Source organism: Mandrillus leucophaeus, unplaced genomic scaffold, assembly GCF_000951045.1.
Source record: "Mandrillus leucophaeus isolate KB7577 unplaced genomic scaffold, Mleu.le_1.0 Scaffold433, whole genome shotgun sequence".
NCBI classification, from domain to species: Eukaryota; Metazoa; Chordata; class Mammalia; order Primates; family Cercopithecidae; genus Mandrillus; species Mandrillus leucophaeus.
Genome location: NW_012104621.1, coordinates 63,240 through 72,977, shown reverse-complemented (window position 1 = coordinate 72,977; position 9,738 = coordinate 63,240). Strand labels below are relative to the sequence as shown.

Here is a 9,738-nt window from a genome sequence, read left to right as displayed (position 1 = left end):
GACACCATTGGGCCTTTGGTTTTGTTGGGCTTCCTTTTGACTTTACACTCCATACAGGTGGTAGAAATCTGAGTTCTAAAGCACTTTTGTGAAATACAAGCAAAGTGAGAATTCTAAGGAAAATGCTTTGGTTTCTGCTGTCTCAAATAAGTGGCGTTTAAAAACAATTATTAATAAATATTTTTAATGGTTTTAACTCAGTATTTTTTTTTTTTTTAAATTTCTTTGTCACTCTTTACAGCTTTTGAAGACCAAACTGCAAATACATTACCAGGGATGGTTTTGTGTTGTCCTATAGGCTTCTTAAATTTGACAAAAAATTTAGCAGAACTTGTAACCAACAGCTTTGAACTTGAAGTCAAAATGTATTGTTAATAAGAGATTCTAACTATTGCTTTTACCTTCAGTGTGAACTAGTGTGGTAACAACTTTGAAAAGGCAGGCCAGGCGTGGTGGCCCATGCCTGTAATCCCAGCACTTTGGGAGGCCAAGGCGGGTGGATCACTTGAGGTCAGGAGTTTGAGAACAGCCTGGCCAACACGGCGAAACCCCATCTCTACTAAAAATACAAAAAATTAGCCGGGTATGGTGGCACACGCCTGTGATCCCAGCTACTCGGAAGGCTGAGGCAGGAGAATCGCTTGAACCTGGGAGGTGGAGGTTGCACCGAGATTGCACCACTGCACTCCAGCCTGGACGACAGAGCAAGACTCTGTCTCAAAAAAAAAAAAAAAAAAGAAATTGAAAAGACAAACATGATTGAATATCTGAAAAGCTTTAAAAGGGGCCTCTCTGTTACGTATGTGGCACAAATGGCTCATGAGTACAGGACACTTTTGGTCTTGTGTCCTATACTTCATGTGTGATGCCACCAGAAATGTTATGGATTCTGTATTGAACACACTGAGAGTGGTATGAGCCCTCAGGACTGCACCACAGAGTAAACACAACCTTGATATGGTGACGAATATATGTGTCTTTCTTGTTTCATTTGTGGTTGGGGACAAAATCGATGTCTTTGTCTAAATAGTCGATATTCATCTTAACATGGTTGGCTGTATAATCACCGGCTATATTGTGAACTGTGCAATAAAACAGAATCGTGTGTATATAATTACCTTTGGATACCTGAAATTCCCAAGCTTGGTTACAATGTAATGCTCAGTATAAGGCTGTGCAAACATGTAAGGGAATAATGGTGGTCGATGGGATATATGAAATGGGATCTAGAGGGCTTCGAGTGAAGCCAATCATGTTGAACTAACACTGTTTCAGTGTAGATGAAGTAGAGTGAGGCGTGTGCAGTCATAAAATGAAGGGTGGACAGGAGATTACATTTGAAGAAAGGGTAAGCACTCAGACTTGGTTTCTTTTAAATTAAAGTATTTCTTTTATCATGTGCAAATGCATATCAAAAACTTGAACAGGTATTCTCTTGAAATTTGAGGAGTTTTAGTTTTTAATGCTGTCTTTGCTTAATATTAAATATGTGTTGTGTGGGAGTCTCTAAATGTTTCCTCTTGAAGGTTCATTACTGAAAGTGGTTAAGCGCACAATGCTATTTTTGATAGTTTGAGTTTTATGACCATATGAGTTTAAATGAAATATGTTAAATGTTTCAGAGTTAACAATTTTTTTTTTGATAATTTGGAATAAAGTTTGTTTTTGTTTTAAACAAACAAAGTTTGTTTCACTCTTTTTGGTCTTCTCTTTATGGTTGAGTAGTTCCTTAATACTAGCACGTTCCTTTTTTGTGGTATTAATATATTAACCTGTTAGTCTTTTTATTGAGAAAACAGCACACTACCTTGACTTTTAGCAACTTAACCTGGGAATGTGGCAGGTAAAACATTCCTTTGTCTATCCATCTTATTTGGTCAAGAGGGTTTCATGTAAGTTTTTTTCCAGGTAGTTTAACTGCAAAGCTTTTTTTTTTTTTTTTTTTTTGGACAGGGTTTCTGTTGCCCAGGCTGGAGTGTAGTTGCACGATCATGGCTCACTGTAGCCTTGACTTCCTGGGCTCCAGCGATCCTTCCACCTCAGCATCCTGAGTAGCTGGGACTACAGGCACGTGCCGCCAAACCCAGCTAATTTTTGTAGAGATGGGGTTTCAGAATGTTGCCCAGGCTGGTCTTGAACTCCTGGGTTCAAGCAGTCCGCCCACCTTGGCCTCCCAAAGGTCTGGGATTACAGGCGTGAGCCACCGTACCTGGCCACACATTTTATTTCTTAACGGTCTTCCTCATATAATAAACTTCCCTACTGAGTTTAAACTTTCTTGGTTTAGCTTCTCAGTACTTTCTGTTGTAATAGAGTACCCTGATGTAATGTTTACTCCCAAGTTAAATAGTCTGGATGTTTGTCCTTTTCAGTTTTTTGTTTGTTTGTTTGTTTGGTTGGTTTTTTTTTAATACCTACTTTTGCTTTCAGAGCTGGTTAGGAGAGTGTGAAGCTTTAGCCACATTGTGAATTTGCTTGTTAAGCTTTAGGTTGTTTCCTGGCTTTAGAGATCGTTGCGATTGCCTGATAAGGACAGCAAGGTAAAGGAGCAGTCGCTTCTAAAAGTCCTGTTTTGGATGGAAATCCATCATAAAGAGAAAGTGCAATATCCTGAACTTGTAAATTTAGATTTGATAAAAAGGGTGTTTAATCATCATACATCTGGTGAAATCTGTTAACCCACCTGTAGCAGCCTCTGTAGAGTTCTAGACCTCCAGAGTGAGGAGTAGGCGTGACCAGGAACGGCCCTGGGGGATCTCTGCTTAGCTACAGAGCTCTCCCAATCCCCAAGAGACTGGCTTCCATCTTAAATCTTTTTATTTATTTATTTATTTATTTACTTATTTATTTAGAGATGGGGTTTCACTCTTGTTGACCAGGCTGGAGTGCAATGGCGTGATCTTGGTTCACTGCAACCTCCGACCCCTGGGTTAAAGCGATTCTCCTGCCTCAGCCTCCTGAGTAGCTGGGATTTCAGGCATGCGCCACCATGCCTGGCTAATTTTATATTTTTAGTAGAGACTGGGTTTCTCCATGTTGGTCTGGCTGGTCTCGAACTCCTGACCTCAGGTGATCTGCCTGCCTTGGCCTCCCAAAGTGCTGGGATTACAGGCATGAGCCACCACGCCTGGCTACCTTAAATCTATCTGACGTTCCCAACTAGGAAATTTTTTCTCCAAATGATTGTATGTGATTTTAAAGTAGAAATTGAAGGTAAAATAGGATTTATCTCAGTTCTTATCTCCCTTCAATCTATTCTTCATATTGTCAATTTTTTTTTTTTTTTTTAAAGATGGTCTCTGTCGCCCAGGCTGGAGTGCAGTGGCGAAATCTCGGCTCACTGCAACCTCCACCTCCTGTGTTCAAGCAGTTCTCCTGCCTCAGCCTCCTGAGTAGCTGGGATTGCAGGCATCCGTCACCACACCCGGCTAAATTTTTATTTTTTCAGGAGACAGGCTTTTGCGCCGGGCTGGTCTCACACTCCTGACCTCAAGTGATCCACCTGCCTTGGCCTCCCAAAGTGCTGGGATTACAGGCATGAGCCACCATGCCCGGCCGTCAGTAATTTTTTAAAATGTCACTTCAATAAGTGCCTTTCCTCTGTCATAAAGACCAGACACCTTGCTGTGGCCTACAGGAGACAGGATGATCCAGCCCTTGCCTCCCTTGCTCTCATCTCTAGCTAAAACTGCACTGCTGTCTCTGCACTCCAGCCACTGGCACTTCCTGATTACTTGGGGCATGCTGTACTCATCTTGCTCCCAGCTTCTGCCCATGTAGGTGCCCTCTGCCCTCAGCACTACCTTTCTCTACTTGGTTTATAGACTGCTGTCCTTCAGATCTCGCTTGAAATGTCACTTCCTTGGGGAAGCTGACTTACACTCTCAGGACTCGGTTAGGTTCCCCTGTCAGACTCCTCCTATGTCACCATGTTTCTATTTTTCACAGCACTTAACCTGTTTTAATTACATCGTGAATAGTTTTTGTTTGGATCTTGGGGAGCATGTATTCACTAGTACATTTTATTTGTGTTCTCTAATTTAAAATTTTTTCATCTTGCTTGATTTTTCTGCAGCTAAATTAGAAATTTGTAGTTTTCCCCCTAAAAAATGCAATGTTCTTTCTGTGATTTTCTTGTCACCTTTCTTCCAAGAAATCCATGTGCTCAAAGTGCTTGCTTGCAGTTTGCCCCATAATAAGTCATTGTTTAATCCAAAGATCTGAGCAGCAAACTGAGCTGATCCTTCTGGAGAAAGTATGGTTGAACAGCCGAGACCACTGGGTAGTTGAAGAGGAAACCACATATCCTGAACTCCTCAGTCTGGTGTGAGGGGAGGACAGCAGATAACTGAATGTGCAGTGTTCCCAAACATCACTGATCCCAAACCATTGCTTCTGCCTGCCACTGCCACAAATACAGTACGACTGCTACCCCTTCATACTCAGCTTTAATCCTCAGAGTTTCATCTGGTCCTTTATGTGCAGATGTTACTCGAAGTCCACATGGAATGCCAAAATTTCCACAGGCCTTGATTTTTTTCATGGTGACTAAGGTCAGAAGTAGAACCCATCAGTACTATAACACTGCACTGACTTTCTGATTTCAAAAGCAACTGTAATCTCTACAACCCATGCAAAGTTTTTCTGTACCATTTGGAACCCTTGAGGAGTTACACTGAAGCCTTGATACGACTGTTTATCTTTTGGCCAGAAGTGATGGCTCACGCCTGTAATCCCAGCACTTTGGGAGGCTAAGGCAGGAGGATTGCTTGAGCCTGGGCAACATGGCAAGACTCCGTCTCTATTTTTTTTTAACAACATTTTTAAAAGGATGATTAAAAGACTGTCTTTCTGTATTGGCTTTGATCTCCTGATGGTCACTGTCTCTAGGAATCATTATCAATAACATCAGTGAGAACAATTTCTTTGCTGGTCACATCAACACCAAATTCATTCTTCGTATCAACCAGTGTACAGTTCTAGGGGGCAACCAGGATGTCTCCAGTATTTCAAAACAACCTATGTGGCATGACTCATGATACCCACTTCAGTTTTATACCAAGTGCAGCAAAGCCAAATTTTGCTGCAGTTAGCTGTTCCCTAGACCACTGTGGGTCATGATTGGCATCATCCTTGAAAAACATCTCCATTTTAGGTGGGTAAAACTCATATCCTTTCTTGGCACCAGGATTTCTTTTGAGTAAAGAACCAGTTGCTATTCTTCTGCAAACCATTCAGTTGGAATTATTTCACACTGGGGCACAATGAAAGCTGTCTCCTCACATTTTCTGGTGAAAGCAGTTTTAATACCTGCTTCCTGTAACAACAGAAAAATGCAACTGGTAATTTTATTTGAGGTTGCAACTTTTCCTTCCAGGTGATTCTGACTGCATTTCCTGCTGTCATCTGGCCCTTAGACTGCAGGAGGACTTTTCCTGGCCTATTTAACAAACAATTCATAGACCTCTTTTTTACCTTCACACAGTTTTTTAGCAATGTTCAGTACCTCAGCCATCACCGTTATCCTGAGTGGGATGGGAGTTGCACCCATGCTGAGAGGCAGAAATCTCTGTTGTGAATATTTGATACCTGTTGCTTTATTTATTTATTTATTGACACAGATTCTCACTGTCACCTAGGCTGGAGTGCATTGGTGCAGTCTTGGCCCACTGCAGCCTCAGCCTCCCAGGCTCAAGCGATCCTCCCATCTCTTGCCAGTACCTGGGACCACAGGTTTGTGCCACCACACCCAGCTAAATTTTGTAATTTTTTGTAGAGACAGGGTTTCACCATGTTGCCTAGGCTGGTCTCAAACTTCTCAGCTCAAGTGATCCGCCCACCTCACCCTCCCAAAGTGCTGGGATTATAGGTGTGAGCCACCGTGCCTGGCTCTGTTGCCTCTTTAAAAAGCTAGTCCTGGCAGGGCACAGTGGCTCATGCCTGCAATCTCAGCATTTTGGGTGGCCAAGACAGGAGGATCTCTTGAACCCAGGAGTTTGAGGGTTCAAGTCCAGCCTGGGCAATGTAGTAAGACCTTGTCTCAAAAAAAAAAAAAAAAAAAAATCAAGAATGATGGGACACATGGATATTCAGTATCACAGCATTCTGGAATATCCTATGAAATGACCAAATAAAGGTCAGCTTTCATTTGTTAATGGGTCATGGAGGTCATTTAAGGAAAAGGTACTTTTTACAATACATCTCAAAGTACTGAATTGTTTTAGCTTGGGCTTCTATAACAAAGTACCATAGACTGGATGACTTAAATCAGGGTTCCCCAACCCCCTGGGCCATGGTCAGGTACACATCTGTTCAGAGCCAGGCCACACAGCAGGAGGTGAGCAGTGGGTGAGCGAGCAGCCTGAGCTCTGCCTCCTGACAGATCAGTGGCAGCATTAGATTCTCATTGGAATGCAAACCCTATTGTGAACTGCAAGCAAGAGATCTAGATTGTGTACTCCTTATGAAAATCTAATGCCTGATGATCTGAGGTGGAACAGTTTCATCCCAAAACCATTGCCTCGCTCCACCTATCTGTGGAAATACTGTCTTCCATAAAACCAGCCCCTGGTGCCAAAAAGGTTGGGGACCACTGGCTTAAACAACATTTATTTTTCACAGTTCTGGAGGTTGGGATGTCCAAGATAAGGAGCCAGCAGATTTGGTTCCTGGTGAGGGCCCTCTCTCTGGTTTGCAGAGGGCTGTCTTCTTGCTATCTCCTCACATAACGGAGAGAAAGTTCTATAAATTAGTTATCTTTATAAGATTACTAATCCCATCATGGGGCACCTCTCTCATGACCTCTTTAACCCTAATTACCACCCACAGGCCTCACTTCCATACACTATCACATTGGAAGTTAGGGCTTAAATATATGAGTTCAGTCCACAACATAAGCTGCATGATTGATGAGACTGTTCTTTATTCTCCTTTAGTTTCCAAACACTGCCAGCGATCCCTTACTCAGAAATGTCTAGCCAATTTGAGCTAAAACACTTGTGCGTGAGTCAGGATTCAGAGGTACAGGCACTCCATTTTTCTTATCCCTCCTGTCACTGTTTCTGAATTGTGGAACTCAGTTGAATGAAATGGACTAGGAAAAGCAAGAAGAAAGTATTGTTTAGAATAGTTTGTCGTGGGCCCCTGCTTTGTTACTGTTAGAAGCACCTTTAAGGCAGTGACTGTTTACACTATTTTAGGGCAGCTCGCCTCTATAGCTGCTCTGCCTTTCATCAACAGAAACAAACTCAGTTCAGGTACTCTTTATTAAGCAATTCCTTCCTTCTGATGTACACTAAAAAATGCATTTAGTTACACTGAGATGCCATCTGAAGAAAAATAAACTATTTCTCTTTCAAGGGTCATCATATCTATAATAGGTGGTTTATAGTAAGTAGCTTTCTCGTTTCCTGGGGCAAAAGAAGCTTCAGAATTTTTCTTAACCCTCTCAGTTTTCTGGGGAAAGTGGCTAAACAAATTTCCAGCTTTTCTCGGGCTTCCCCTCCTCACTAAATAACAATGATAGAGTTCTGAGATGGACCAAGAGTAGGAAAAAGTGGGTACAGTTGGAAACTGAGGATCTTTCATTTGTAATCTGTGCGTAAAATATGGAAGTAAAGAGTAACAAAAATTAGGAGGTGAGGGCCTCAGTTTGAAGATACAGTTGATTTGGTTTTTGTTAGAGATGGGGTCTTGCTATGTTGCCTAGGCTGGTCTCAAACTCCTGGCCTCAAGTGATCCTCCCGCCTCAGCCTCCCAAAGTGCTGGGATTATAGGCCTGAGCCACCATGCCCAACCAGCAACAGGTTTTATATACCTTGAGAAAGTTAAAGGGGAGTCCAAGAAGACTAAAGTTTTGCTGTTGCTATCTAGAGCTCTTGAAAGCTTCTGCCACTTGTGATCAAAGAACAGGAATGCATGTTGTTTGTGTCCGGGAGCAATGCCACACCTATTTGAGTCTATTGCAACTCAAACTAGAGGAAAGCAGAATCCCCAATAATTTCAATTTGTGCCTTTCACAGTTTTTTCCTCATTTATTTAGCGAATTTGTATTACACCTACTCAGTATTGTAAAACTGCCATTTCAGGACAAATCATGTTTAGTTAAGAGGTTCTAAAATTATGGAAAATAAAGAGCATTGGCTGCCCCAGACAAGTTCCAAAGTAAAAATTAAATATCCCTTGATTGCTCCATTACCTCCCAGGCTGGATTAGGTCCCTTCTGTGCCAAGTGATAACTGTTTCTTGCCTGTCTCTAACTGCATGTTTGTACTGTATCTCCCAGGACAGTGTGATCTCCTTGAGGGCAGGGTCTGTTTTTCAGATTTCTGTATCCACAGATTAGAGGTTCTCATAATAAATGTATTTAATGAAGTAATGAATCTGATCTCTGATATTTTCTTTATCAATTATTCTCCTTGTTTCAGAAACACTTTTAATTTCTTAAGAATTTCTTTTAGAAATCAAGAGGAATACATAATGGATAATTTCACTTATATGAAGTTCTAGAAGAGGAAAATCTATAGCAGGAAAAAAAAAGAACAGTGGTTCCCTCTGGGAGGATAGGGGCAGAAGTTCACCTGGAGGAGGCAGGAGAGAACTTGCTGGGATGGTGCTCGTGGTCTATATGTTGACAGGAGTTTGGGTTACAAAGGTGTATACATTTATATAAATTTAAGTAATGTAGAGTTAATCTGTGTACTTCATTGTATGTAAATTTTATAACAACAAAAAAACAAATTTTAAACTCTAGTCAATGATGTGCATGTGAGGACTTTTAGAAGAATGAGTACAGGTGTCAGCAATCTAAAATGCATCAAAAAATAAGATGGATTAGGCTAGGCGCAGTGGCTCGTGCCTGTAAATCCCAGCACTTGGAGGCCGAGACAGGTGGATCACCTGAGGTCAGGAATTCGAGACCAGGCTGGTCAACATGGTGAAACCCCGTCTCTACTAAAAATACAAAAATTAGCCAGGCATGATGGTGGGTACCTATAATCGCAGCTACTTGGGAGGCTGAATCAGGAGAATCACTTGAACCTGGGAGACAGAGGTTGCAGTGAGCCGAGATTGCACCACTGCACTCCAGCCTGAGTGACAGAGAGAGACTCCGTCTCAAAAAAAAAAAAAAAAATTAAGATGGACTGATGGATCTAGTTAGTTAAGGGATAAAATAAGTAAAATATTAATGGTAAAACCTTGGTAAACAATGTTCACTGTAAAATTCTTTTAACTTTCCTATTTGGATATTTTCATAATAAAATGTTGCGAAAAAGCATTAGGGGATTTATCATTATTGCTGAATACTTGAGAAACTCAGTTTAACTCTTTTAGTATGCTATTCTTAGATTGCTATGAAGTTATAAGATACCACTGAAATACTTGCAAGAAGGGAATACAAGCCTGTGGCCTAGCAATTTACTTGTCTTCCCCACTAATGATAATAATACAGCAGTTCCCTCCCACTCAGGTCTGGACTATCCCCCCCGCCCCGCCGATTGTGACAGGGCTGGTGGCTAAAACAGAGGCTAATCTTTCAAACATTCTTTCCTGCTGGGCGTGGTGGCTCCCGCCTGTAATCCCAGCACTTTGGGAGGCTGAGGCAGCTGGTGAGGTCAGGATGAGCGAAACCATCCTGGGTAACATGGTGAAATCCCGCCTCTACTAAAAATACAAAAAAATTAGCTGGGCGAGGTGGCGGGCGCCTGTAGTCCCAGCTACTCAGGAGGCTGAGGCAGG

General features: G+C 41.9%; 1 pseudogene across 1 annotated transcript; it reads right to left on the bottom strand.

The window, feature by feature from the left end:
- Positions 1-4,040: 4,040 nt before the first annotated feature.
- Positions 4,041-5,515, bottom strand: LOC105549304 (annotated as a pseudogene). The gene is made up of 2 exons (XR_001007525.1): positions 4,856-5,515; positions 4,041-4,706 (listed from the first exon to the last, which is right to left on the bottom strand). The product of XR_001007525.1 is annotated as a multifunctional protein ADE2 pseudogene (transcript).
- Positions 5,516-9,738: the final 4,223 nt, after the last annotated feature.